The following is a 27,045-nucleotide window of genomic DNA, read 5'->3' as shown; positions in this document are numbered from 1 at the left end:
CCTCAAGCCCCATTATCTGCATTTATAGTTTCCTTTTAATTTGCTAAACAAGATTGCATTTTATATTTCAGATATTACTCTAAGGAACAATATTGAGGAACTTCACGGGCAAAATACTAAGAAGGAAATCAAGTGAATCAAGAAGAGAAGAAAGAGAGTGGAAAAAGAAAACTGAAAATAAAAATATTTTCTAGACCCCTTGAAATAAAGCTTGAAAAACCACAGTGCTTTGCAAAATATCACATTCAATTGCTAGCTAAAAAAAAAAAAAAAAAAAAAAAAAAAAAAAAAAAAAAAAACAAGATTCACTGGAAGTGCCATTGGGACAGCAGAGCAGCAGAGGGTGAGGAGGTTCTGTCAGGTCTCTGGCTGGTCTTGTAAACCACACCCCAGGGTGGGGCCAGGGTTTTTAGGCTCAGGCCTCTCTGATATGGTAGGCAGGTATGAAGAGAATCTTTTCAACTTTTTTTAACCATTAATCTTTCTCAATGCAGCAGGAGACCATGGGGGTCCTGGGTCTGGGGCTCTGCTTTTCTTCTGAAGCTGAGCCAGGTTCAGTATCAAGGAGCTGACATCAAGACACTAATTGTGAGGGAAAGGAAAGAACATCTTTAGGTAAGTCTACCTGCCCTGTGATTGCCTGTGATAGGGTTCAGGACACAATGGCCCCAAATTGGAGAAAATGGCAGAAGCAGGAAGGTCTCTCTCACCTTACCCTTGCCCTTCTCCCTGGAATCTTGATGAAGATATGAAATAAGGTTTGCCAAATTACCTGCTCTATTTATGACCTCCCTTGAAGCAGGTCATAAAGCCTTCATTCCAGAGATGCCCAACCCATACCCAGACCAAAGAAGCCTCCTTATTTCTGAAGACACAGGGACACAAAGAAGAATCTGAGCAAACAGGCCTTACTACGCTTTCCCCAGTTAATTACCATGAGACATGGCCTTTTTCCATTCATACTTCTCCACAACCATCCACTTCTTCAACGACCTACACACAAAAAATACACAGGTTTAGTCCTTTCTTTGGGTCTTCATTCCTGAAGGCTGCTGTGCCACAGAAAACGTTAATGCTTGTCTCTTGTTATCTGTCTTTTGTTATAAATGCCTCAGTCACTAACCTAAGATGGAAAAGAAAAATATTTCTTTTTCCTACTCCTAAGATCCACCCAGTGTGTTGCAGACCAAACCCAAAGCAATCCTGTTATCTGGGAGTTCATCTGTAATCTTCATTAGAACTAACATAGGAAATAGATAGATGTGAGTTGCTTACAGAATAAGATTAGAATATGAAATCACATTTAAAATTTAAAAGCAATGGCTCTAAATTTGAGTTAACTCTAAATTAGAGTTAACAATGGCTCTAACCACGGTTCTCCGTATTCTTTTTCAAAACCAGGGCTCTGGTCCAGATCTTGTACTGCTTGAACAAGATCCTAGGTACTACCTTTCCTGAAAGAAAGACATGGTCCTAAAGCCCTTCCAATCCACCTTTGTTCTTCTCTTACCTCATAAAATAGTGAGCATGAAATTATTTGAGGAAAAGCATTTAAGAATTTTTTTTTTTTTTTTTTTTAAGAGACAAGGTCTTGCTCTATCACCCAGATTGGAGTGTAGTGGTGCGATCTCAGCTCACTGCAGCCTCAAACTCCTGGGCTCAAGCAATCCTCCCACCTCAGCCTCTTGAATAGCTGGGACTGCAGGCATGCCCCACCATGCCTGGCCAATTTTTAAATTTTTTTTGTAGAGACAAAGTCTCCCTATGTTTCCCAGGCTTGTCTTGAACTCCTGGGCTTAAGTGATCCTCCCACTTCAGCCTCCCAAAGTGCTAGGATTACAGGCATGAACCACCATGCCTGGCTGGGTATAAGAATGTCAATATGCTTAGGTGCAGATAGAGTTTAGTGTTTTATCAAATGACAGATTGCAATCCTTTAAAGGTTAATAAAATCAATTTGGTAGGTTGCAAACAGCACTTTAAAAACAAAACAAATAAACAAACACACTAGAATCTGATGGTAGATTTGTCTTGTCTAAAGCCCTGCAGCGTGAGGCATATCCAGAAAAGGTCAACCCCGAGTCCCATCTGGAGGGGCATCCTCTCTAGGTCACCATTTGTCACAGTCAGTTTTAGGGGCTTGAGGAAATTTGATTTCCATTTCAGAAACTCACTAATCTAGTTGTGACCAACCCTTTTCCTACCAATCTAACCAAATTTGCTTATAAACAATCACACTGAGACCACAGCCTTCTTCCCCAGCATAGGTGCAGATGAAATAAAGAAGTTTAGAGCAGTTTTTTCTAATGTGGGCTCTCTTATAAAAGCCTGCTATGGTCAAATATTTGAGAGACACTCCCTACTATTATCTTCTCTTATAGATTCCCAGCCTATAACAGAAGCCTATAAAAGAAGAGACCTATTTAACTATGTTTAACCTGTTATGTCCTAAACTTATTTGATTGTGGAGTAACCTCTCTTAACAATTCCACTACCCTAGCCTGAGCCCTTAGCCTGATAGCTACTCCCTTTTGGGCTGAATGCAGCTGCCTGCCTCTTAGCTTTGTGACTATTGTCACACAACATACGATCTTCCCTAAGCAGCCCATACTAGGTCCTCACCAATTTCTTGATGGAGTAGGAAGTAAGGTTTGCCAATTTACCTACTCTACAATTTGGGGACTTTAACCACTGCAGGCCCAATCATCACTCTCACTTCTTAGCTTTTATTTAAAGAGTAAGTTTATATTCTAAGTTGATTTCTACCACTGCTATTTATGGAATTAAGTTGAATCCAGTGGTGGTCAGCAGATCACTATGGGTGAAGTCTGTTGGTTGCTTTTTACAGTACTTTATGTTCCTTCTCCTGTTGCTTCATGTGGGTGCTGTGCTGTGAAGCGTGACAGAGCACCTGCCTGTGTGTTCACAGCGCCGTGAACTCAACCTTTCAGCCACTTTCTTTTTTTTTTTTCATGTTTAAATATGAGATAAGCTACGTTGGCCAGGGCATGTGGACTCTCCAGGGAGTTTGCTAACGAACCAAATTTATATATCGTTGCAAAATAGTCAACACTCCAGTCTGTTAGAAACAGGTGCCAAGAGAGGAAATGTTTAATATTTTCCACGTGGCATGGGCTCTGTCAGACAATGTTTCCAACCAGAGGCTGTTTACGCAGTTAAATGGTAGGTTCAGAGTCTTCCTTTTGCCTCAGGAGTCTGTCTGGTGGCTGGCTCGCAGCCAGCTTCTACACAATCCCCTCTCTCTGACCCTGCATCTTCAATGCCGCCATGCTGCTGAGCCGGCCGCTGCTTCTCGGTGAAATCCTAGTTCTAGCTCCCTCCAGAGTCAACTGGTTTGGCTATTTGAAAGCCGCTCTTTCAGCGAACCCTTCTTTGTCATTTCAGAAATGAACCCTGCTTTCCAGCACCTGGGCTGGACAGGGTTCTCCTGGCTTGCTAACTGCAGCAGCTGTTTTCTGTCCCCAGTAAGAGCCAGGGTGACATACCTACCCGCCCAGAGCCACCCTCGGCAGGAGACTCAGGGAGAAGTGCCCCCAGGGCCAAAGTAAGTAGTGCTATGGCCCAGACTTCCTCTTAGCCCATCCTGCTTCTTCCTCATTCCCTACTTCTCATCCTCTCTGTTTTAATTTCTACTTATTAATATTTTCTTCCCACATCTTCAAACAGCTCCCACCAAGGAAATAATGCCAGATGTGTTTGTTGCTTTTTTAACTGATGGGTTCTAATCATCATGTTACCAAATTCTGTGCATCCCTGCCAAGTAAGGCTTGGCCCTCTAAAGGTTTAGTTTGTTCATTCTATCAATAAGGATTGCCTCTAACTACCTACTAAATAGTTCCAGACTCTGTGTACCAGACACAATCCTCGCCCTTGTGCTTATGTGCTAATAAGGAAGACAGATAATAAACAAGCAAAACATATAGAATGTTAGCGATAAATGCTCAGGAGAGAGAATAAAGCAGTGACGGTGGGTTGGGGACAGGTGTGGGGCTAAGATTCTAGATGGGGTGGCCAGGAAAGGGGAAGGCCTCTCTGACAAAATGGTATCTGCAAGACCCTTAAAGAAGAGCCGGAGAGAGATGTATGGGGGAAGCACATTCCAGGTGATGGATTTCAGGACATATTTTCCCAAAGTATGAACCTTGGAATTAAAGAAAACAGCAGAAGCAGAAAAGTCACTCTCACCTTCCCCTCTTCTCGCCTGAAACAGGTCAAATTAAACCTAGGAAGGATTTTTCTGACTTTGCCCTGAAGCAGGTCATAAGACCCTTATTCAAGAGGTACCCTCCCTATACGCAGAGGAAAGGTACATCCTTATCTCTGAAGACCCAGGGACACAGAGAAAAATTTGAGCAAAGAACCATTGCTAAGTTTCCCCCAGTTTATTAGCATTAGATCATATTCCCTTTGTCCAATCATACTTCTCCATCAAACTGAGTATAAAAAATACACAGGTTTACCTGTTTCTTTGGGTCTTCATTTTCTTATGAAGTCTCCCATGCCATGTAAAACTTATATTACATACATTTTTATACTTTTCTTTTATTCATCTGTCTTCTATTATAGGGGCCTCAGCTGTGAACCTAAGATGGGAAGAAAAGATATTTATTTTCCTCTACATAGGTCTAGGGTCCAGCCTCTGCCAAGGTCCTGGGGTGGGAATACGCCTGAGAAGATTAGTGTGGAGGGGGTAGCAGGCTGCTGTGACGATTAAATGTACATGCCATGCCTGGCATATAGATAGCACTTAATAAGTGGTAGCTATAATTATGAGTCACTCATAAGTTGTTTATGGTTTGATTCGTAGAAACAGGTGCATAATTGTCTGATCAGGCAGGCCCAGATCTGTTTCTTGGCTTCAAGAGGAGTGTTCAAGGCTGGGCACAGTGGCTCATGCCTGTAATCCCAGCACTTTGGGACACCAAGGTGGGTGGATCACCAGAGGTCAGGAGTTCACCATGTGTGGCCAACATGGTGAAAGTCTGTCTCTTTTAAAAATACAAAAATTAGTGATGCATGGTGGTGCGCACCTGTAGTCCCATCTACTCGGGAGGCTGAGGCAGGAGCATTGCTCGAACCCAGGAGGCAGAGGTTTCAGTGAGCCAAGATCACACCACTGCACTCCAGCCTGGGCCACAGAGTGACACTCTGTCTCAAATAAGAAAAAAAAAAAAAAAAAGAGAGAGAGAAGAGTTTTCAGCATGATCCCCGCATCCATCCCATCAACATTCCTAGTTTTTCTCCATCGGAAAGGTAATGAGGCCATTGCCCAAGCAAAAAAAATACATTGATGAGAGGATTTCCTTTACCTACCACGGGGCAGTCATTCTCAAAATGTGGTCCCTTAGGCATCAGCATCAGCGTCACCTGGGAGCTTGTTAGAAATGCAGATTCTCAAGCTGTACCCAGATCTACAGAACCAGAAACTCTGGAATGGGGCTCGGCTATCAGTGTTTAAAACACTGGGTGATTCTGATGTGTGCTAAACTTTAAGAACCACTGCCTAGAGTTTCTCTGTTCTCAAAGGCAGGGGTAGGTTTCATTAGGTCACTCAGTCATTTCCTTTGCCCTCTATGGAGCAGTTACTGAAACGCCAGGGGTTTGGTCTAGGTCCTGTTGCTCGCTGCACAGAAAGCCAATCACTGAGAATTTCCAGGGAAGAAGGCTTTATTCAGGTGCTGTAGCCAAGGAGAATGGAAGATCAGTTTCAAATCTGTCTCCTCAGCTGACTAAAATTCACAGCCTATATAGCAGGGAAGAAATATAACTAAGAGTGAGAAAACAGGAATGAGGGAGGGGATAAGGAAGAAGAGCTGATCCACAGGCAGCAGCTGGTCAGTTAGGCAGTCATGATGGGCGAGGGGTCTGATGTTTCCCAGATGTGGTGAATGGGTAAGTTTCCGTTCCTTAACTCTATCTGAGAGGCCTAATGGCTGGTGTCCTGAGAAAAGAACTCAGGGTAGACAAATGTAAGCTTCTCAAGTTTTAAGATTGGGAGGGTCCATTTCTGTGTTTATTCAAAAGAAACCATAAACATAAGTTCTATGGAAGCAGTGGGCCCATTTGAAAACCATGTAATGAGAAGGACACTTTGTTCTTGTTGCTGTTATTTTAAGTTTCCTGAGATGTTCTGTGGTTCTGTATGGCTGTTACTCACCAGGATCTCTAGAGACAGCCCATCTCCCTCCCTCAACTGATGTCACCAAATTCTGAATGAAAACAACTCCAGGTAGGCTCTGAGACCCGCCCAGAGGATTTCCTCTATCCTGGTTACTTCCTCCAGCATTTGCAAAAATGGCACTGACCACCTCGGATAACTATTTTAATTGTTGTTATTATGGAATTTAAACAACAACAACAAACAACAAACTTTCAAAACCAGCTTCAGATTTTCAGACAAAACTTAGCATTCATTCCTTTCTCTGTCCCAGGATGATGTTATCTTGCTGTGTTATGTGAATCAGATAGAGCATGATGCTCCAGGAACCAGGGCCACTTCCAGTAACCTTTCTAGCATTGAGAGGCCAAGTGGCCTAACTTTTCCATAGGAAAATGGTGCAGTTGACTTACAAAACAACCCTGCTGGTCCTGCATTGGAATGACTAGGGGAGGGGTAGTCTGGGGACAGAATGGAAAGGAGGGGTCTCTGGAAATCTGATTTATTGCTCCTTAGTTCAAACTCTTCTGGTAATTACTGTTGGTCTAAGCTGGCATTCTCAAAATTATCCCAAAATGTAATTACCTGGGGTTCTGTTTAAAATGTCAATTTTTGGGACTCCAAAACAAGTGCTTCTAATGCAAGTGGTCCTTCACATTTTCGGAAATATAGGAAAGATATGGCCTACATTTCTTAACTTCATAGAAAAAGGTTCTTCATGATGCAGGGGCTGCTACCTCTCTAGAACAATCTCTTACCAGTCTCCTTTTGCCATTTAGAATAATACTTGTTCTTATTTTTTGGTAGTCTTTTACATACTTTATTTTATTTTACTTTAAGCTCTGGGATACATGTGCAGAATGTGCAGGTTTGTTACATAGGTATGTATGTGCCATGGTGGTTTGCTGCACCTATCAACCTGTCATCTAGGTTTTAAGCCCCAGGTGCATTAGATATTTTTCCTAATGTTCTTCTTCACCTTGCCTCCCATCACCCAACAGGCCCTCCCTGTGTGTTGTTCCCCTTCCTGTGTCCATGTGTTCTCTTTGTTCAACTCCCACTTATGAGTGAGAACATGCAGTGTTTGGTTTTCTGTTCCTGTGCTAGCTTGCTGAGGATGATGGCTTCCAGCTTCATCCATGTCCCTGCAAAGGACATGATCTCATTCTTTTTTATGGCTGCATAGTATTCCATGGTGGATATGTACCACATTTTCTTTATCCAGTCTATCATTGATGGACACTTGGGTTGGTTCCATGTCTTTGCTATTGTAAATAGTGTTGCAATAAATAAATGTGTGCATGTGTCTTTATAGTAGAATGATTATATTCCTTTGGGTATATACCCAGTAATGGGATTGCTGGGTCAAATGGTATTTCTGGTTCTCGATCCTTGAGGAATAACCATACTGTCTTCCACAATGGTTGAACTAATTTACATTCCCACCAAGAGTGTAAAAGTGTTCCTATTTCTCCAAATCCTTGCCAGCATCTGTCGTTTGCTGACTTTTTAATAATCACCATTCTGACTGGCATAAGTTGATATCTTATTGTGGTTTTGATTTGCATTTCTCTAATGATCAGTGATAATGAGTTTTTTTTCATATATTTGTTGGCCACATAAATGTCATCTTTTGAGAAGTGTCTGCTCATATCCTTTGCCCACTTTTGGACGGGGGTTTTTTTCTTGTAAATTTGTTTAAGTTCCGTGTATTAGATATTAGACCTTTGTCAGATGAGTAGATTGGATATTAGACCTTTGTCAGATGAGTAGATTGCAAAAATTTTCTCCCATTCTGTAAGTTACCTGTTCGCTCTATTTGCAAATGATATGATTCTATATTTAGAAAACCCCATCGTCTCAGCCCCAAAACTCCTTAAGCTGATAAGCAACTTAAGCAAAGTCTGAGGATTCAAAATCATTGTGCAAAAATCACAAGCGTTCCTATACACCAATAATAGACAAGCAGAGAGCTAAATCATGAATGAGCTCCCATTCACAATTGCTACAAAGAGAATCAAATACCTAGGAATACAGCTTACAAGGGATGTGAAGGACCTCTTCAAGGAGAACTACAAACCATTGCTCAAGGAAATAAGAGAAGACATAAACAAATGGAAAAACATTTTGTGCTCATGGATAGGAAGAATCAATATCATGAAAATGGCCATACTGCCCAAAGTAATTTATAGATTCAATGCTATTCCCATCAAATTATCATTGACATTCTTCACAGATTTAGAACAAAACTACTTAAAATTTCATATGGAACCAAAAAAGAACCCATATAACCAAGACAATCGGAAGCCAAAAAACCAAGCTGGAGGCATCATGCTACCTGACTTCAAACTGTACTACAAGGCTACAGTAACCAAAACAGCATGGTACTGATACCAAAACAGACATATAGACCAATGGAATACAACAGAGACCTCAGAAATAACACTGCACATCTACCACCATCTGATCTTTGACAAACCTGATACACACACACACACACACACACACACACACACACACACACACATGTAGTTTCTTCTTAGAAATTTTATTAGAAAGGTCTGCTAAAACTTATTTAAAATATTTTCAGCATCAATTTGATCATTTCTTAAAATTTAGGCTATTTATTTAGAGACAGGGTCTCACTCGGTCCCCAGGCTGGGTGCTGTGGTGTGATCATAGCTCACTGCAGCCTCAAACTCCTGGGCTAAAGCAATTGTCCTGCCTTAGCCTCCTGAGTAGTTGGGATTGTAGGCATGAGCCACTGATGTGTGTGTGTGCCGGTGTATAGGTAGATAGATAAATAGATAGATAGATTATTTATACAGAGAAACGTTGCCATTCTCATTCCTCATTCTCTGTGTTAGCTTGATTTTTCACTGTTTTGTCATCAGTGATCTATAATTTCACAGTGATGCACTTTGGTGTTGGGTATTTTTTGTCCTTGATGCTTGGCTCTGGGTAGACACTCACTCTGTTCTGGGAAATTTGTTTGATAATTTTATTTCCCCTGTTTTCCCTTTCTAGAACTCCTTGTCATTCAAATATTGGACTTCCTCAACTGATTTGATTTTTGGATTTTATCTTTTCTCTCTTTATTTCTCTCTCTCTCTTTCTCTCTCTCTCTCTCTCTCTCCTTTCTTGGAGACTTCATCTTCCAACTAGGGTTACCAGATAAAACACAGGATACCTAGGCAAATTTGAATTTCAGACAAACTAAGTCTTACATGGGACACACTTATACAAAAAAGTTATTTGTTATTTTTATAAAATTCAAATTAAATGGAGAGTCTTGAACTTTTATTTGCTAAATTTGACAACACTTCTTTTTTTTTTTCTTCTTTTTTTGAGATGGATTCTCACTCTGTTGCCCAGGCTGGAGGGCAGTGGCACAATCTCAGCTCACTGCAAGCTCCACCTCCTGGGTTCAAGCAATTCTCTTGCCTCAGCTGCCCTAGTAGCTGGGATTACAGGTGCACACCACCATGCCTGGCTAATTTTTGTATTTTTAATAGAGACAGTTTTTCACCATGTTAGGCAGGCTGGTCTCAAACTCCGGACTTCAAGTGATCCACCCACTTTGGCCTCCCAAAGTGCTTGGATTATAGGCATGAGCCACCATCCTCTGGCCAGTTTGACAAAAACTGCTAACTTTACTATTGAATTGTTCCTTTATGTGGTCCCTTTTTTAATCTCCAGATCTCTCAATTGTTCTCCAAATGTTCCATTGTAGTAGCCTCTTTTGTTTCTTGAATACAATACCTTCTCTTTTCTCTCTAGAGAGACTGAGGGCTTTTAAGAAGCTTCCTTCTGGCTGGGAGTGGTGGCTTACACCTCTAACACCGGTACTTGGGAGACTGAGGCAGGTGGATAGCTTGAGCCCAGGAGCTCCAGGATCAGCCCGAGCAACATAGCAAAATAAACAAATAAAAGCTTCCTTCTGCTGCCACTTTCTCTCTCTCTCTCTCTTTCTTTCTTTTTTTTTTTTTTTTTTTTTGTCTCTGCCTTTCATGTTAGATTTCCTCACATGTCTGGTGGTCCTTGATTGTCTGCTCATATTTAAGAGTGATGCACTAAATGGCTATTTGGGAGTTGTTCAAAGATGTAGGTGAAACCTGTTCATTGACTGGGCTCTGTATCACTATCAGTTTCACAGGGGCCTTCTGGCAATATCTTTAGGTATTCTCTCTTTAGCTGGTCAGGTTCCCAAAGAGAAAACCTCTAATTTCCCTCCTGGAAGGGATAAGCACAACTGTTAGCATTCTGGGAGGTAAAGTCTGGATGAAGACTAGGGCCAAGCAGTCTCACTTTTCTGTAACTAATATCCTAATCCCCATTTTCAGCATGGGATCCCTGCCTCAGTGTGCCTGGTGTCTCTGAGTTCGGAATCCCTCTGGCTCAACCTCTTTAGAGAGTCTTGTATAAAGAGGTAGTAGAGGGCCCTTCATCCTGTGTAAGGCAAGGAAGGCGACCTGGGAGACTATTCCTTATGTAGATTTTAAATTAATTTTCCTGTTTTTCCACTCCTCTTAGATTCCCCATTTTCAGAGGTACTTGATTCTTCCAGTTCCTGAACATTTCTGGAGGCAAACTTACTTCTGGCTTGGGTTTTGGCTTTCTGTGATCTGCTAAGTCAGTTACCACTTGTACATATGTTTTCAAACTTGCAAAATTTTGTTGGTGTTGCTTCCTCTCCTATTCTTTTTGTCCTTCAAGTTTATGCCTCTCGAATCATTTTACTGTCATTTTATCAGAATTTTGGGAAGGAACAGTAGCAAATACTTCTGTGCACTACATGAAGCTTAACCAGAGGTGGTGGCTGGTATTTCATTTAGAAACTTGCATCCATTCAGCCGGGCGCAGTGGCTCAAGCCTGTAATCCCAGCACTTTGGGAGGCTGAGACGGGAGGATCACGAGGTCAGGAAATTGAGACCATCCTGGCTAATACGGTGAAACCCCATCTCTACTAAAAAAAAAATACAAAAAACTATCTGGGTGAGGTGGCGGGCGCCTGTAGTCGCAGCTACTCCGGAGGCTGAGGCAGGAGAATGGCGTAAACCCGGGAGGCGGAGCTTGCAGTGAGCTGAGATCCAACCACTGCACTCCAGCCTGGGTGACAGAGCGAGACTCTGTCTCAAAAAAAAAAAAAAAAGAAAGAAAGAAACTTGCATCCATTCATAAGTAAGATTACTTTATAATCTTCTATTCTTTTAATATCTTTTATCAGGCTTTTGTATTCAAGTTTGCTGGCTCACAAAGTAGTTATCTTTTCATCCTTTTCTATGGCCTGGAGTAATTTAAATAACATGGAATTATCTGTGTTAAAGGTTAGATAAAACATGGCTGTGAAGTCATCCAGTCCCCTTGTCTTCCCTTTTCCCTTCTTCTTTCCCATCCCCTTCCCCTTTTCCTTTCCCTTCCCCCTTCCTTTTCCCTTTCCTTCCCTTCAAGACTGGGTCTCACTGTATAGCCCAGGCTGGAGTGCAGTGGCACAATCACGGCTCACTCGGATTTGACTTCCCGGACTCCAGTGATCCTTCTGCCTCAACCTCCTGAGTAGTTGGGACCATAGGTACACGCCACCATGCCCAGCTAATTTTTGTGTTTTTTGTAGAGATGGGGTTTCACCATGTTGTCCAGGCTGGTCTCAAACTCCTGGGCTCAAGCGATCTGCTTGCCTTGGGCTCCCAAAGTACTGAGATTACTATCATGAGCCACCGCACCTGGCCTTCTTTTTTCAATGGTAGATTTTTTAGTTGCATTTCCAATCTCTTCTATGGTAATTGATCTGTTCAAGTTTTCCACATTTCCTTGTATTCATTTTGTTAATTCATATTTTGCTAGAAAATCCTTCATTTTCATCAGGTTTTTATACTTGTTCCCCAAGTTTCTTATAGTAGTCTCTGATGATTCTGTTAGTCTTTATTTGAATTATATCTCCTTTCTCATTCTAATTCATGCATATTTTTCTTCTCTTACTCCTTCTTCTTATCAGGCTCTTGAGGAATTTATCTATCTTATTAGTCTTTTTGAAGAGCCACATTTTGATTTATACTTTCTTTCTATATATTTTTTTGGTTTGCTTTCTATGTAAGTTTTTATCTTTGTTAATTTCCTTTTCCTTTTAGTTATTGCTCTTTTACTAGTATCTTAAGATGAATATTTAGTTTCTTTATTTCTCATCTTTCTTCCTAAAAAAATGTAAAGCTATAAACGTTCCTCTGAGTAAGCCTCTACTGTGGCTTGTTTTGGTATAAGTTATTCTTTTCTTTGCTTTATAGTTTGTAATTTTCCTTTAAATTTTCTCTTTGATCCACCTGCTATCTAGTAGCACATTTCTCAATTTCCATGCCATTGAGAATCTTTAAGTTATATTATTTGTATCTCAATTCATTGAATTATGATCAGGTAATCTGTTAGATCTCACTTTTTAAAAATGTATTTTCTCTATGATCAAATACAGAATTTTTTTTTTCTTTTTAGTGTTTCATAAACACAGCGAAATATGATACTCTCTATTTGAGGGATATAATGTCTACATATAGCCATTAAGTCAATATTATTGTTTATCTATTAGACCTATTCACTCATGAGAGAATATTCTGAAGTCCCTCACCTTCACTGTACAGTTTTGTTGGGTTGTTGTTGCATTTCTGATTGTTTTTGCTTTAGGTTTGGCTTCTATATTGTTTGGTACCCAAAGGTTTTTCACTGTTATATTTTCTTTAATGATAGTATTACTTATATTATCGTTACATAATAACGCCTTGTAGTGCTTTTCTTCTAAAATTCCACTATGCATTAACATTTCTACGTCTTTCTTTTTGTTTGCATTTGCCTACTCTTTGATTTTTCAGCCTTTTTTATTACTATATTTTAATTATGTTCCTTATATAAATAGGTTTTGCTTTTTTAATCCAGTGGAATAGTTTGTCTTTTAAAGAAAGAATGTAGTCTTCACATTTTGTGTGTGACTGATACAGTACTTGATTTTATTTCTTCCAACTTATTATTATTTTTTTTTAATTGAGACAAAGTCTCACTCTGTCACCCAGGCTGGAGTGCAGTAGCATGATCTCGGCTCACTGCAACCTCCACCTCCTGGGTTCAAGAAATTCTCCTGCCTCAGCCTCCCAAGTAGCTAGGATTACAGGCATGCACCACCACACCTGGCTAATTTCGTATTTTCAGTAGAGATGGGGTTTCACCATGTTGCCCAGTCTGGTCTCGAACTCCTGACCTCAAGTGATACACCGGCCTCGGCCTCCCAAAGTGCTGGGATTACAGGTGGGAGCCACCGTGCCCAGCCCAACCTACTTTTTCTGTAATTTATTTTCAGTGTTTTTTTCTTTCTTTCCCTTATATTAGTTTGCCTGAACAAATCATTCTTTCCTGGTTGCTTTCTGATACATACTTCTCTACCAGCATTTGAAAACAAGACACTATTATCCTCACCAATACTCACCTTTTACCCCACTGAGACGCTTCCGCTTCCTCCTGATCCCTTCACTTTAACAAGATGAGAGCTTTAGGATCATTTTACTTTCTCTCTCCTCCCCCTCGTTAGCCCCTTAGAATCTTATTTCTCCCTCTCCTTCCACCCACCAAAAGTTGCTATTTTCTCACTGAAGCTCCTATACGCACCCCTCCCCAACTCAGACACTCCTCTCCAAGCTTTAGTTTGCTGGGAGTGTGTTCTGCTTTTCCAACTGATTCTCCTGTCTCTGGCTGCTGGCCCATTTTAAATGGGGTGTTTTTTTTTATGGGCTCATAGGTCTCAGGGTGTGGCAGCTTATGTGTTCTAAGTGGTGGGAGCCCCACTCAGGGTGTGGCAGCTTATGTGTTCTAAGTGGTGGGAGCCCCACAGGTGGCAGAAGGTCCCCACAGACTGAATTGTAGAAGCTGCCAGCACTCTGCTAGTCACCTGCAGGAAACCTCCCAAACTTCTCACACTGCCCTAGCTTCCAGGTGGAGGACTCAGGCTCCCATTCAGCTCCTCCTTGGCCCCTTCAGCTGGGAAAACCCAGCACAGTCACACTAGGCTTGTGTTGACATTAGCCCTGACAGCCCCTCTCCACTTAGGATTGACTGCCTTCCCTTCTTCACCTTTGACATTATTCTCTAGGCACCTGCCAAGCCCACTGGAAGAAGGAAGCTTACAATTCTGTCTGCTTGGAACCCACCAAAGCCTGAGACCTCACTGGCACCCAGCCATCCACAGGAGTTAGCAGCTGTTTGAGTCCAGAGAGGAAGAACTTTTGGAGTGGGGGGTGGGAAAGATAGAAATTGCATCCAAATTATCACATTCCCAGAACCCTCTTTTGGCCCTGTAAATTATTTCCATAGCCATTGATCATTCAACAGCCTGGATGAAAAGAGTAGAGTTGGAATGAATAGCTACAGTCCTGGTTAACACCAGCTTGAATACAAGCTCATTCCACTCCCAAGTTTCAGGCTGGCCTATCTGGGAGACAAATGCCAACTACTGTGGTCCTACACATTTTTAGCACCAGTGCATGCAGAGATAAGAGAGAGTTACTACACTTTCACTATGAAAAAAAGCAATCGAAATGGCTTGGAGTAAAAATGTAAGTCTTTCCTAACCCTACTTTACCTGATAAGATATCCACCTGCAGTGAGGAACCACTGCCAGTTTCCCCTCAGAAGGTGTAAAAATCAGGCTAGTTCTGGGAAAGAAGCTTGAGTGAGCAAATTATTAACCTAAATGGAATTAGGCTTCTGTTTCAATGAAGATTCCCATTAAGGCTGAAAGCAACACAGCGACTGCAGTGCAGCCATAAACACCCGCTGCCTGTGGGAAGATGTGCTTGAATTACACCTGGCTGTGCACCCCATTATCAATTCACAAAAGGTAGTAACTTGAGGTGGACCTTTGTGGTCACCATGTCCTTCAGCTGATGCCACAAAGGAATCCTGGCTTGGATGCAATCAATACTCTGAACATACATTACTCATGTATCAGCACATGACAAGAGGGTGACAGTGATTAATAAACTAATTATAACATGCTCTTTTCATCCCATAGTATGTGACTTATTGAATATTCTTGTATTTTTATGTTTAGTTGCAATGGAAAGGGTATGGCAACTTTATTTTATTCAAACTGTGTCCATCAAGAAGGACAAATCCAGGTGTGTGTGTGGTTTTGTTTTTTTTTTTTTTTTTTTTTTTGAGACGGAGTTTCGCTGCTCTTGCCCAGGCTGGAATGCAATTGCTCGATCTTGGCTCACTGCAACCTTCGCCTCCTTGATACAAGCAATTCTCCTGCCTCTCAGCCTCCTGAGTAGCTGGGATTATAAGTGTGCACTACCACACCTGGCTAATTTTTTTGTATTTTTAGTAGAGACGGGGTTTCACAGTGTTGGCCAGGCTGGTCTCGAACTCCTGACATCAGGTGATCCACCCACCTAGGCCTCCCAGCGTGTTGGGATTACAGGCATGAGCCACCATGCCCAGCCAAATCCGTGTTTTCATATCCCTGGGGCAGGCGTTGCCAGGGCCTGCCATACAGGAGCAAGCAGCTATTCCAGAGTCTTGGTCCTGTTTACCTATTTCAAGTCTGATGAAAATGTCAATTCTCCTCTTTTAAAAGACTTAGGAAAGAGGTCACACACTGGCAGCCTGTGAGCTGCTGCAGCCCTCAGATTTGTTTTGTATGAGCAGCAGGTTTTTTCATTGTGTGTGTGTGTGTGTGTGTGTGTGTGTGTGTGTGTGTGTGTGTTTAAATGAATTCACTGCCAGTCTTCAAAACAGCCCTCAGATTTGTTTTATATGAGCAGCAGGTTTTCTCATTGTCTGTGTGTGTGTGTGTGTGTGTGTGTGTGTGTGTGTTTTTAATGAATTCACAGTCAGTCTTTAAAACTCAGAAAATCTAACAGAAAAGTCTGGACTTCTAGTTTTTCTTGAAAAAAAGAAAAGATTGTCTGGCTACCCTAGACCCAAATTCCCTCATGCTGACAAGTAGCAGGACTGAACAGCGACTGTTCCTGCTCTTCCACTGGCCCCAGGCCCAGCACTTTTCTATTCTACACCCAGCAGCTTCTTTCCCTTTTATCACCTGGCTAGCTGCTGACTTGAGAGTACCATCAGGCAGAAATAGTCACCAGAAGACCACAGTTCCAGTCCCCACTGCACTGGGAAACCCTGGGCACCTACCATCACAATTTTCAGCCCTTCTTGCATATCAGGAAACTGGGATCAGGGTGGTGAAGTGGCTTGCCCGAGGGCATTAGCCCAGTGTTCTTTCCAAAGCACCAGCGATGAGCAACCTAAATGCAGACAAAAGTGCTTCTGTTGCTCAGAGAAAAGGTAGGACACCGAGAGCTGAAGGGGTAGGGAGGAGGGTGCGGTGCAGGATGACTACCTCACTTGCCAAATGTGTCTAAAAGGACAATCTCCATTCTCTTCCTGTTTCCTCTATAGGCAAATAATGTTCACCACTCCACTTCCTTGTTCCTCCACACCTGCTACTTTGGATTCAGAAGAGAATTTCCAAGAATCCCTGAGTCCACAGCCTGACTCTGGTTTGCAGAACCTGTGTCCATACCAGCCAGATGTGAATACAAAGGAAAGTGACACATCCTGGATCTCAACCCACTTCGTTGGGAAGTCTTCCTGATAAATTTAGAGATAACCCAAAGCCCTGGGGACTTCCTCTTGATTTGAATCTGCTCTACATCTGCCCCCTATCCCCCACCCACAGCAGATGAAAACATCAACTCTGCAGAATTAATGGATATGGGAATCACCTGGGGACTTCTCCTTAAACTGCAAATCATGATTCAGAGGGTCTGGGGAGGGACCTGAGACTCTGCACTTCTAACAAGCTTGACCGGGGCTGGAGAACCTTCCATCACTCCACCAATGCTCACCATCACTGCCATTCTCGCTCTTCTTTCTCGGGCCCTTGCCCATTTTCTCCACCGTATCCTTCTTTTATCCTATTCTTTTCCTCTTTTCATCCTTCTTTTTTCTTCCCAGCCATCTCACTATTCCTATATCCCTACTAACCCCCCAACACTTCTTCACTCAAAGATAAAGAAACTCCTACCCTTTCTTCCTCCAGACACTCATCTCCCTCCCTCCTCTCCTCAGCTTTGTAGTGCCAGGAAAAGAAAGATCACCATTTATTGACAATTTTGTGTGAAGCACTGTCCCAAGTGCATTACCCATATTGTTTAATTCTCACAACAACCCTGCAAAGTACACATTATTTCTGCCATTTTAGACATGAGAAAATTGAGACTTGGGATGGTTAAAGAAATCTTGTCCTTAACTAGGAAGTAGTGAGCTAAGATTAGAATTTAGATCCGTCTGAGACCAAAGTCTACAACTTTTATACTGCACCATGCTCATATAAGGTGAATAATCTAGAAAGCAGCTGGTAGGAGTGGCTTCAGCAAAAAGGAATGGAATACCACAAGCTTCACCCCATTTATGCATCCTGAACACTTCACTCCACTTTTGCTAAGTAGATGCCCTATGAGACAGCTTGACATACCAATAATGAGAGCTGTTTCAAGAATGCCCAGATTAAAATGATGGTTGGGACCTAAATAGCACAGTAGTAATATTAAAGCCCAAAGTTGCCAATATGCTCAATTTTCAATGTAACCTTTTATTATAAATTAAGATCCATAACTGTACGCACAGAGTCTGTTACCAAAAAAGAAATTCCTTCCATTGGCCAAGTATTCAACCACATGAAGTCTACCAAAGGACAGTGCCAAGCCTCCCATCAGTCCACACAGGATCCATCTTGGACGGATAGCCAGTTTCTTTCTCTGTCTCTAGTTTCTCTTCCTTGATTTCACCTCTAGGATCCCCTCACTCTCTTATTGTCCTTTGCCTTGTCCTCAAGATCCTGCCAAGAGTCCTGGCTTCCCACCTGGGAGCATGTACCAGTTCTTCAAACCTTTGTGTGTTTCTGACACCTCAGACTACAGCATCTACAAGATAGACAAAGAGTTCTCTTGCTTATACTGGCCCTCTCCCTCCCTTGACTTTTATCAGATACACCAAAACAAAACAAAAAATTCCTTTTAAATTCTGTTAAAGATCCTGCAAGATGTGAAGGGAGGAGAAAAGGCAGGGGCTCTGTATGAGGAAAATTCCATCTTGACATACAAAAATATTAAAAGTCTATATACTCAAAGGAGAAGTGAAGAATCAGACTTTTGCATGTGGAACAGACAGGGAAACTGGGAGCAATATGGTGTAGTCATCAGATGTGGGTTCTAAATTCATCTCTGCTACTAACCGGCAGTGCAACCTTGGGTAAGCTGTGCATTTTTCTCAATACCAGTTTCTTCATCTTTAAAGTGTGGAGATTGGATTGAACAATTACTAAGATTCCTTTGATCTCTACCCTGCAGTGTCTTCTCTGGCACCTAAAATAAAATAAACCAGAAATTAATGAAAGAGTGAAAATAATATTGCTGTAACCAGAAACTTGGATACTTGATTGAGTCAGTGCATGAAAACAAGAAGGTAAAGAAACAATGATTAATAATGATAAATGAGTAATAATAAGAATAAAATACAAAAAATTAAATAAAGACAAAAATGAATGAGCCTATAGTTTTGCTTTTTAAAAAGATGTTAAATTCCCTACCAAAGTGGCCATTCATTATCCATAGTTATCAGTTACTGTAAAATACATTATTGGGACAATGTATATTCTATGCAGAAGTATATTGCCACTTAAAAACATTGTTTTCCAATAAAAGCACTGAGTTATAAAATCAACCAACATTTTTATTCTGAACTATGGTAGGTAGATAAGAAATAAAATTAGGTCAACATGAAAAATTTCCTTCATGGCAGGTTACGGAATTTAAAGTACGTGATATTTTCCCTCTTTGAAGTTGACATGTAATTATGTTTGCTTTATGCCAAGTTATCTGCCCCTAAATGTTCCAAACTGAAAAAGGGAAAACAAAGCCTGCCTGTAGCTGCCTCTTCCTTCATATACACACCAGGCCAAAAGACAGAATGGTCGGAGGCATGGTCTCTAAGTGTGTGATTTGGGGGAGGCCTACCCACCCTAAAAGTGTAAGGGCAAAAATGTATCTCTTTGTGTTTTGGAGCTGACTGGCTCAGTAAAACTTTGTAAGTCAGTCTGCACGTACACCACTTCCTCAGTCTTATAAGTGAGGACGTCCTCCTGCATCTGGCCCTTAGGAACCTGACCTCTCCTGATTGGTCATCACTTATTTTCTGGGAAGCAGCCTTCATCAGCCCAAACCCTTCCTGCAGAAGGATGCCCCAGCCTGTCTACTCAGGGGGTGCCTTGGCCAGGAGAAACATTTTTGTGACGATGTTCTTCTCATTCTCTTCCTTCTGTAACCCCATCAGGTACCCATGGCCTCTACGCCAAAATCACAGGTGAAAAATATATTTTGATTATTTGGCCTAGATTCTCTCCAGGCCTGACTTTCATCTACCATTGAAAGGATTCTCCTTTATTAAATAAATATTACCTGAGAAAACCCAAGTTCCATTTGGGTCCGTCATGTTCCCAGATGAGGGAAGCAACAGGCATCAAGAAGTCCAGAACGTTAGAATCCTTAAGTAGATCGAAAGACAAATTTGAAGGAAAATCTTACCTCTTACCACCCTCCACTAACCTCTAGGGCTTATTTGTTTTTTACTCTTCATCAAGAACAATAAAAATAAAATATAGAGCCGGGCACGGTGGCTCACGCCTATAATCCCAGCACTTTGGAAAGCCAAGGTGGACGGATCACTGGAGGCCAGGAGTTCGAGATAAACCTGACCAACATGGTGAAACCCCTTCTCTACTAAAAATACAAAAATTAGCCGGGTGTGGTGGTGTGCACCTGTAATCCCATCCACGCGGGAGGCTGAGGCACAAGAATCGCTTGAACATAGGAAGCAGAGGTTGCAGTGAGCGGAGATCATGTCATTGCACTCCAGCCTAGGTGACAGAGCGAGACTCTGTCTCAAAAAAGAAAAAATATACATATATACAGCTGAAGATATGGGTTGCAAATTGACCTGAGCCAATTTATAACTTGAAACTGGGAGGCAGATGTTGCAGTGAGCCAAATCACACCACTGCACTCCAGCCTGGGTGACAGAGTGAGGGTCTGTCTCAAAAAAAAAAAAAAATATATATATATATATATATATCCTTGCTCCCAGATGGTTCATTATGATGAAAGCTAGTCTTGGGCCAGTTTCTGACAAACTTACAAAGCTTTATTAGCAAGCAGGCCCCAAAATTATCATAGAACCCTTCTTCTAGTCTTGGCTCTAAGTCCCCCCACACTGAGATACTAACAAGCACCTTGCATGAGAAGGAGACAGATACCATGCTATTCTGACAGCAGCTCAGTCAGGCTTCTGGGAAGATCAGGCAGCAGAGCCCTTCATGCAGGAGAAGGAGGCAGGGCCAGATGGGCCTCTGGACCTGGGGCACTGCTGCAAGGTGTATGGCTCATGGGCTTGCTGCAAAGGTGTACTATTCCCAGGCAAGGATGGCGGGACCTAGTGCAATCTCTCCAACCTCATAGCTAGAAGACTATTAGTTTAGCCAATTAAAATTAGCTAAACACACCCTCTGCTGTAGATATCTATAACAATATTTATAAAGCTTACATAACCATTTCGAGATCATGGTTTCTTGATTAGGTTCTTGCAAATGCTATCCATGCCACCTAGAGTGATATTAGAGTTAATTTACACATAGGTATATCATAGTGTTTATGCAGAATTATTTTATTTTATTTATTTGTTTTGAGACGGAGTCTCCCTCTGTTGCCCAGGCTGGAGTGCAGTGGTGCCATCTCGGCTCACTGCAACCTCCACCTCCCAGGTTCAAGTGATTCTCCTGCCTCAGCCTCCCGAGTAGCTGGGATCACAGGTGTTCACCACCACACCCGGTGAATTTTTTGTATTTTTAGTAGAGACGGGGTTTCACCATGTTGGCCAGGCTGGTCTTGAACTCCTGACCTTAGGTAATCCACCCACCTTGGCCTCCCAAAGTGCTGGGATTACAGGTGTGAGCCACTGTGCCAGCCCAGAATTATTTTAAATTAGCAGATATAACTTTCTGACATATCCTGCCTATAAATTTGACATCTTTGTACAACATGGTAACTATAGTTAATAACAATGTATTGTATTCTTGAAAATCACTAAGAGTAGATTTTAGGTGTTCTCACCACAAAAAAAAGTATGTGAGATAATGCACATGCTAATTAGCTTAATTTAGCCATTTTACAATGTATACGTATTTCAACACATTATGTTATATATGATAAATATATACAGTTCTATTTGTCAATTAAATATTAATTAATTTTTAAAACTGACATCTTAAACCACTCTATTATTCCAGTCTATCATATTGCTGGAGAAATTGTGGAAATATGCAAATAAGCACCAGGCGCGGTGGTTCACGCCTTTATCCCAGCACTTTGGGAGGCCAAGGCCGGCGGATCACGAGGTCAGGAAATTGAGACCACTGTGAAACTCCGTCTCTACTAAAAAATACAAAAAAATTAGCTGGGCGTGGTGGCGGGTGCCTGTAGTCCCAGCTATTCAGGAGGCTGAGGCAGGAGAATGGCGAGAACTCGGGAGAGGGAGGTTGCAGTGAGCTGAAATCGCGCCACTGCACTCCAGTCTGGGCGACAGAGCGAGACTCCGTTTCAAAAAAAAAAAAAAAATGCAAATAAAATAGTACAATTTTTGCTTTAGTTTGCCTCCCATCTCAATGTCCAGCCATTACAGAAAATGTGTTTGAATAGAGTGCAGAGAAAGGAAAGCATATGAAAACAAGGTGGCAAAAAGAAATGACCTGGGGCTGGGCGCAGTGGCTCATGCCTGTAATCCCAGCACTTTGGAAGGCTGAGGCGAGCGGATCACTTGAAGTCAGGAGCTCAAGATCAGCCTGGCCAATATGGTGAAATCCCATCTTTACTAAAAATACAAAAATTAGCTGGGCATGGTGGCGCATGCCTGTAGTCCCAGCTACTAGCGAGACTGAGACAGAAGAATTGCTTGAACCCAGGAGGCGGAGGTTGCAGTGAGCCGAGATCACACCACTGCGCTCCAACCTGGAGGACAGAGCAAGACTCCATCTGAAAAGAAAGAAAGAAAGAGAGAGAGAGGGAGGGAGGGAGGGAGGGAGGAAGGGAGGGAGGGAGGGAGGGAAGGGAAGGAAGGGAAGGACCAGGGAACCTAAGAAGTTGTTTTAGCTTAATTAAATTATTTTAGCAGAGCAGAGTTTACTAAAAAGCAGGGTGAGGGATTGGACAAGGAAAGGGATGGAAGAAGATGCGGGTGGAGAACATTTTTCTCTACATGCATTCTCTCCGCAAAAGGAGCCTAAGCCCCCGCACAGAGGAGAGATTTATTTTCCGGGCTTTGTAGGTTAGACACTGGCTTTATTAAGAGTGGCTCTTGGAGCCACTGCTCAGGTAAAGAACACAATGAAAGGAGCCATTGAGCAGAGCTGCTAGATCCATCCCTCCCCTGTTAATCAAAGGAACAAACTGAGTTATTTACCAGAGTCATTTACCTTGCAGATAACTCAGACCATGGTTCCCTGGGGCAGGACCATGACTCACTTGATCTATCACCCCGCCAACCCCCCACTGCGCCACTCCTGCTTTATCAGTTACAATAACTCATGCCTTGCCGCCTTCTACTCACTGTTGACATTTGCTTTGGATAATCGATTAATAGATTAAAAGAGTGGCAACATTTTATTTAGCAAAACTTTCAGGAACACATTCATTCCTATTCCTCATTATTTTATTTAATTATCAGTTGATGGTGTTGAGCTTTCACCTATGCATAGAACAGAGAAGAGTGGGAAGAGCAGTGTAGAAAAGAAAAAGGAAACCTAGATTCTTGTCCCAGCTCTGCCACTTACTAAATGTGTGACAACAGCCTGGTCCTTCTCTGAATTGAGACCAGACCAGGTGACTCTAAGGTCTTTTCTGGGACACTGCATCCATTCCTTCAATAACTATTCATTGAGCATCTCCTGCATGTGAAGTATTGCTCTAGGCTGTATCTGGAGAAAGCAGTAGTGAATAAAGGAGATGAAGTCCTTAGCCTTGGGGAACCCACATTCTAGGAGGGGAAGAAAAACAATAAATAAGAAAATAAATACAGGCCAGGTATGGTGACTCATACCTGTAATCCTAGCACTTCAGGAGGCCAAGGCAAGAGGCCAAAATTTGAGACAAGCCTGGGCAATGTAGCCAAACCCTATCTCTACAAAGAAGAAAAATAAAAAGGAAATAAAGACATAATATGTCACATTGTGTGATAACTGCTATGGAGGGAAATAAAGCAGAGTAAAGGGAATTGGGTCTGGTGCTATGTTGGATGAGAAGGAACGACCTCACCAACAAGGGGGCATTTAATCAGAGACCAGGAAGAGTTGAAGGAGTGACCCATGTGTTCACTGGGTGAGGAGTATTCTAGCAGAGGGAATGGCAAGTTCAGAGCCCCTGAGGTGGGAATGTGCTCCACATGGTCAAGGAACAGCAAGGCAGCCGGTGTGGCTGGAGCAGAGTGAAGAGGGGAGAAGGGTGGGGATGGGCTACAGGGCTTGTGGCTGGGGACGTGTAGGGCTTGCAGGCATGGAAGATCTTTGGTTTGAACTCTGAGGAACTTGGGAAACCACTGGAGAATTTTTGACCTGAGAACTGCAGTTTTCTGACTTTTATTGAAACAGAATCTCTCTGGCTACTGACTATAGAGATTAAAATGGAGAAACAGATCAGAGATCGTGGTGGTTCAGATCAGGTTGGCAGTTTGTAGAGGGGTAAAAAGTGGTCAGTTTCTGTTTCTGGATCTATCTTGAAAACAGAACCAACAGAGTTACAAGACAGAGGGGAGTCAAAGACAACTGCAGGAGTGTTACAATTGGAAGAGTGATGGCTTTTTTCTATTTGTTACTGAGGTAGGGAAGCGTGGATTAAGTTTACCTTGTGACATGCCAACAAGATGCTTATTAGCTGTCCAAGAGGAGATGTTTCATAGCCCATTGTATATATGAGTCTGAAATTCAAGAGGGGTTTGGAATACAGACATACAGTAGGCCCTGACGGTGTCTTGCCAGTCTCTATGTGGCACACCCTGGCAGTTACCTTCAGCTTGACAGATTGCTTCCGTACCTGTTGTTGCAGACAGACAGTTAAGGAAGCCTCCATGATTCCTGCCTCTAGACATTGTCACTTTTGGGTGATGCTTTCCCCATAAGTGTGGGACCTGTGACGCAAATGAAATAAAGGTGGTAAGATACATGTGATTATGTATACATGATTGCATGATTACATTCCATAGAAGGGTAGTGCCCACTATGCTAGTCTTTCTTTCTCTTGCTGACTACGCGGAAGCAAGTGGCCATGTTGGGCAGTCCCAAATGGCAAAGAACTGTGGGTGTCCTCTGGGAGCTGAGGGTGGTCTCCGGCCAACAATCAACAAAAATCTGAAGCTCTCAGTCCCATAACTACAAGGAACTGGATGCTGCCAACAATTGTGTGAGTGGAGAAGTAGATCCTGGAGACTTTCCCTAGTCATAGGGCTATTCCTGGCTAGTTCCCGGAGCACAGCAGAAGTGCAAGGGAGTTCAGGTCCCCAGGAGCAACTTTTCATCAATGAGTAATAGGAATTGGTGGACGAATAACCCACCTTCTTCAGTCCTTGTTGGGACAAATCTGAGGTGTGCAGTAAAAGCCCAGGACAAATAGCTCAAAGGAACAGAAATTAGAGACTCAGAAGCAGAAGCAGACTTGAAGGAACACTTAATTATGACAAAGGTGGCACTGAAGCATAGTAGGAAAAGAGTGGTCATTTACATCAATGATGTTAAGTTAATAAGATAGTCATATGGGAAAAAGCAAAACTTGACCTCTACCTCTCACTGCATATACAAAAATCAATTCCAGGTGGATTGTAGATCTAAATCTGAAAGGTAAAATAATAAAGATTCTAGACAATAACATAAGAGAATAATTTATTATATTTTAAAATTTATTTTTAATAGCTGTATCTCTTTAGAGATTACCCTGTCACCCAGGCTGTAATATAGTGGCATGATCATAGCTTGCTGCAGCTTTGAATTCCCGAGCTCAAGCGATCCTCCTGCCTCAGCCACCTGAGTAGCTAGGACTATAGGCAGGTACCACCAAGCCCAGCTAATTAAACAATTTTTTTTTTTTTGTAGGGATGAGGGTCTCAGTATGTTGCCCAGGCTGGTCTTGAACTCCTGGCCTCAAGCAATCCTCCCACCTTGGCCTCCCAAACTGCTGGGATTACAGGCATAAGCCACTGAGCCAGGCCATAAGAGAATAATTTTACATCCTTAGGGGCAGGCAAAGATTTCTTAATCAGGAATTGTAAAGCACTAAATATAAAGCATACACTACGATAAAATAGTTTCACTCTGAGCTACATACCTGAGAGAAATGAGTCCATTTGGTCACCAAAAGCCATGTACAAAAATGTTTTAGCAAGATAATTTGTAATGATTAAAAAATAGTAACAGCTCACATGCTCATCAGCGGTAGAACAAATAGACTAAGTATGTCCAGTCACACAATGGAACATTATTTGGTCCAGAAATGAACAAACAGCTGCCTCACACAACACTGATGACTCTCATGAGTCCCTTATTGAGCAAAAGAAGCCCTTGGGGGAAGGGATGCAGAATGAAACGTGGAGAATTTCAGCTTTATCTAAGGTGTTGTCCTCATTTTGTAGAAAACTCATGTATGAAACAAAAGTGGAAAACGGCTAACATTTATTAAGCCTGGATAATGAGAACACAGGGGCTGTAGCATTCATCTTTGTACTTTTGGGGGTATTTTTAAAATGTGCAGCCTCCTCCAAAGACAGAAACAAGCTAAAGTGTGATACATGAGCTGAAGTAGTAAGGATGTCCCCAAGAAAGTCCAATTTTCTTCTCTACTAAAGCCCCTGTGTTTCATACCACACAGTTAAGTATCCAGTTACTGATTATCTTGCTTCATTGGTGTCTTAATTCTGGCTGCCATAACAAAATACCATAGACTGGGTGGCTTGAACAACAGAAACTTATTTCTCACAGTTTTAGAGGCCGGGATGTTCAAGACCAAAGTGCCAGTAAGGCAGGTTTCATGCTGAGGCCTCTTCTCTTGACTTGCAAGCAGCCTCCTTCTCATTGTATGTTCACATGACAATCTTCTTTGTGTGCTCACATGTGGAGAGAGAGAGAGAGAGAGAAAACAAGCTTCGATTTCTCTTCTTTTTTTGTTTTTCATTTTGTTTTGTTTTCTTTTGGGGATGGAATTTCTCTCTTGTTGCCCAGGCTGGAGTGCAATGGCACGATCTCGGCTCACTGCAACCTCCACTTCCCGGGTTCAAGAGATTCTCCTGCTTCAGCCTCCCAAGTAGCTGGGATTACAAGCGCCCGCCACCATGTCCAGCTAATTTTTTGTATTTTTAGTAGAGACGGGGTTTCACCATGTTGGCCAGACTGGTCTCAAACTCTTGACCTCAGGTGATCCGCCCACCTCAGCCTCCAAAGTGCTGGGATTACAGGCGTAAGCCACCGCACTCAGCCTGATTTCTCTTCTTACAAGGGCCCTAATCCCCTACTAGGGCCCACCTTCATGACTCCGTCTAGCCCTAATTACCTCCCAAAGGCCCCATCTTCAAATGCTATCACACTGGGGGTCAGTGCTTCAAAATGTGCATTTGCTGGGGGGACACATTCTATCCATAACAATTGGCTAATTGCTTCATGCTTATTATTCTTGCTATCCAAACTACACTGTAAATGCAGATCACAGACTGAGTAAACAGGTCTCCAGTACTTCCT

The 27,045-nt window shown here is 42.3% G+C and overlaps 2 long non-coding RNA genes across 2 annotated transcripts; one reads left to right on the top strand and one right to left on the bottom strand.

The window, feature by feature from the left end:
- The first annotated feature begins 295 nt into the window (after window positions 1-295).
- Window positions 296-18,615, top strand: LOC115896986. The gene is made up of 3 exons (XR_004056945.1): window positions 296-615; window positions 6,138-6,250; window positions 16,623-18,615. It is a non-coding gene; the product is annotated as an uncharacterized LOC115896986 (long non-coding RNA).
- LOC115896987 lies at window positions 18,460-25,155 on the bottom strand. Its single transcript, XR_004056946.1, has 3 exons — window positions 25,102-25,155; window positions 24,359-24,452; window positions 18,460-18,589 (listed from the first exon to the last, which is right to left on the bottom strand). It is a non-coding gene; the product is annotated as an uncharacterized LOC115896987 (long non-coding RNA).
- Window positions 25,156-27,045: the final 1,890 nt, after the last annotated feature.

This window comes from Rhinopithecus roxellana, chromosome 4, assembly GCF_007565055.1.
Source record: "Rhinopithecus roxellana isolate Shanxi Qingling chromosome 4, ASM756505v1, whole genome shotgun sequence".
Lineage (NCBI taxonomy): Eukaryota > Metazoa > Chordata > Mammalia > Primates > Cercopithecidae > Rhinopithecus > Rhinopithecus roxellana.
This window is presented reverse-complemented; position numbering and strand designations above follow the sequence as displayed.